Source organism: Leiobunum rupestre, chromosome 1, assembly GCF_980474605.1.
Source record: "Leiobunum rupestre chromosome 1, qqLeiRupe1.1.hap1, whole genome shotgun sequence".
NCBI lineage: Eukaryota > Metazoa > Arthropoda > Arachnida > Opiliones > Sclerosomatidae > Leiobunum > Leiobunum rupestre.
Window position 1 is genome coordinate 45,366,106 of NC_143384.1, and position 3,552 is coordinate 45,369,657.

At 35.4% G+C, this 3,552-nt stretch overlaps 1 pseudogene; it reads right to left on the reverse strand.

Moving 5' to 3' along the window:
- Positions 1-2,227: 2,227 nt before the first annotated feature.
- Positions 2,228-3,318, reverse strand: LOC149963069 (uncharacterized; annotated as a pseudogene).
- Between the last annotated feature and the right edge of the window lie 234 nt (positions 3,319-3,552).

Consider the following 3,552-nt stretch of genomic DNA (forward strand, 5'->3'; position numbering starts at 1 on the left):
GCTAATGATATCAGCTCTACCGTCTCCTTGTCCTTTAAAATGTGATATCGATTTCATGGCGCTCACCGTGTGTGACACTCAAAACAGGAATTGTATGATGAGGGTGTGCAAGGACTGTCCTGGGAAAAATGGTCTACTTGAAAATGAATATTTAACGAACCTTTTAGAAGATTTTGAAAATATAAAGTTCATGCAATGGGTGACAACTGACAGCACAAAGCTCATGACCTTGAGCGAGAGTGTTGAAAACTTTTTCGACTCTTTGGCCATTAAACTACTTGAACTAACGCGTCATCATTACACATCTAAGTCGCAATCTAATTATCTTAAAAACCTCAAAAAAACTCTAAAACCTGGTGACGTAATTGTTCTCGGTGATTTTGCGGAGAACTATTCCTTCGTAATTCAAGACGAAGCACAAGGGTTCCATTGGGACAATTCTCAAGCGACAGTGCATCCCTTCGTAATCTACTTCAGGGTAGTCGAAAACGGAGAACTTAACCACTTAAATTTTTGTATTATCAGTGATACCAGAACACATACAACCAATACTGTTCACAGTTTTTTAACTTATCTAATTCCAAATATAAAAGCACATGTTCCTAATGTTAGAAAGCTAATTTATTTTACGGATGGATGTGCTGGACAGTATAAAAACAAATACAACTTTTCTAATCTCTGTTGCCACAAACAAGATTTTGGTTTGGACGCTGAATGGCATTTTTTTGCCACATCTCATGGCAAGGGACCTTGTGACGGAATTGGCGGAACAGTGAAGCGTAAAACAGCAAGAGTCAGTCTTCAGCGACCAGTGACTGGACAGATTTTGACTCCAACAGATATGTTTAATTTCTGCCTATCAAACTTCGAAAATATCAAGTTCATCTATGTTAAAAACGAAGAAATTGAGCGACAAAAGGAACTTTTAAAAGAAAGGTTTTCTAAAGCCATAACAGTAAAAGGAACTCGAGGGTTTCATAAATTCGTTCCGAAATCGTTAAATGAAATCATGGTTTCTCCGTTATCTAATGACGATTCGCTAACCACAGTTAAGGTTTCGACTTTAGAATTGTCAGATACTCGAAATCAAGAGGCTGAAAACTTTAAAGTGGGAAATTTGGTAGCCAGCGTCTACAAAGGCCAACTTTACGTTGAATTAATTGAGGAAGTATCAGATGAGTTTGGAGACTTCTTTGTAAACTTTTTGCGTCCCCCTGGTTTTTCGGACAAATACACATGGCCCAGAAGGATCGATAGCAGTTGGGTGTCAAGTGAAAATGTTCTATGTGCAATTGAAATTCTTGTAGGTTTACCAAATTCGAAAGGCTATCAAATCAAAGAACACGATAAAAATAAAATTACCAAAGCCTTTTCCATGTATAAAGAAGTTTAAGCTGTTTTGTGTAAATAAAAAATTAATTGGTGTGTAAACTATAAAAATAAATGGTTTTGGTATTTCATTTTGTGTGTGGTGGGGTAAATTTCAAAAATTAATATCTCGAAAACTACAAATATTACTTTGAGATTTTGAGTGATTATTATGTATTCGATAGTGGGAATTTTAAAAATGCTAAAATCGTTGACCTACGACTGAGGTGTCTGGGCAAGGTCAAAGGTCAAATTATTTAAAGGCCCAGATTTTAATGACATTTACGTCAAATGACAACTCTGATTAAATATTCATATTAGGGTGCGCATTGTCTTTAAAATGAGGTATTACATGTGATTTTGCGATAATTATGTCATAAGATATACTAGAAAACATTTAGGGGGTCAAGGCGAACTTTTGAAAAAACGCGTATGCTGTATCTCGTAAACGGCTGAACCGATCGTTATGAAACTGTCAAAATCGTTTTCCTAGGCCCAAAAAACCTTGTATACAAAATTTTGGCGAAATCGAAAGGGGTCGGGTGTTAAAATTAAAAAAAACTAGGTCGTTTTGTCATGGAATGACCCTGTGATTAAGTTAAAAAATATGCAAAATTTAACAAAGTCATTCTTTTATCATACTACAAAATAAAAGTGAGAATCAACGAGCCCTTTCATACAAAGTAATGAACTGCAAAATAAAATTGTGATAATAGAAATCTGTGGAGAAAAAAAATCTTTTAAAATCAAAGCATTAAAATTTTTAATAGTGAGAAATTTTTATGTAAAAAGTGAGAAATTAATTTGAAAATAAAATTACATTTGTTAGAAAATCTACAAGCTTTTACTCTTTACAGAGTCAATCAAACCCGACAACAGAGTCACAAGTGTTTATGAGAGCGCAACAAGCTTTAACAATCTTGTCTAATTTAGTGGGTCTTCTTCACTATCACTGTGCAAGTAGTCAATAGGAATTATAGATTGAAGTACTCTAAATTCGTTTCTAGTAAGTCCAATAACTCGCTCAACATGTATCCGAACATTAGCAATCTTACGTGTGTCACCAATTTCTTTTGGATTTAATTGTTTTTTCCTTCTCGTGAAAGCTGGGACTGCAACTTCAGCACAGTAAAATACAACAGATTCACTTATATTAAAGCCACGATCAGCTAAAATAAGATCTTCTGGGAGTAAATTTTTCAAAATATTACATTCCTCCGTAATGTGTTTATCAGAGGAGCGACCTCCCCATGCTTCAGAAATAAAGGAGATCGAACCTTGCGGTGTTATTCCTATCAGAAAATTCATAGTGTTATAATGTTTATAATGAGACCATGTTTCCGCCCTAGCATCTAAAGACGAAGGTCTCTCAATGAAAATTTCAAAGCAATCTATTACAACAGCAACTTTGTTACCAAAAGCTGCTTTGAAACAATTCGGCATGGTTAAATGCAATTCGTCTCTTGATGGCCATTTAATTAGGCGATCTAGCCTAACGTACATAACTTCTAACCACTTGTCAACTACCCGAGAAATAGTACTAGATGATACTTGGAATCTATATCCAAGATCTTTGACATCTAAATTCAGTCGCAACCATAGGAGACAAATTAAATATTCCTGAAATAATGTAAGCTTGGCATTTAAACTCGGTTGCATATGAGAAGCGAGTAATTTAAAGGTCCCAATTATAATAGTTAATGTAGGAAGGCCAGTGTAATACATTGCACGAGGTTCATCCGCTCGAATGAAATCTTCATTCAGTTTGGTATTACTCGTGTACTCTTGAAGTTGATTTATCTTTCTGGGTTCCGGTATATCATCAGTTTGAATGCTGGCGTCCGTCTGACAAGCTACCGCAGTGGTTATTGCAACTTCATTTAGTCTGTTTTCTTCATTTAATCCATTTTCCATGATCATAAGTTCATCAAATTTATCATCATTAATCATTTAATCATTAGAATCATCATCGTCATTATGTGTAAAATAAGCGCTTTCATTAGCTGACGATGACACAGATACATCCCATTCAGATTCCCTCTTCCGCTTACCTCGTTCTAGAGAACGGTTGTATAAATCCAATTTTTTACCTGGACATGTAGTACTTTTTGAGGTGATGTACCCTAAGTGAAGAGTGGGAACCCAATCAGGGTGTAGTTCATCTTCCAAAACAGAAGGCTTTCT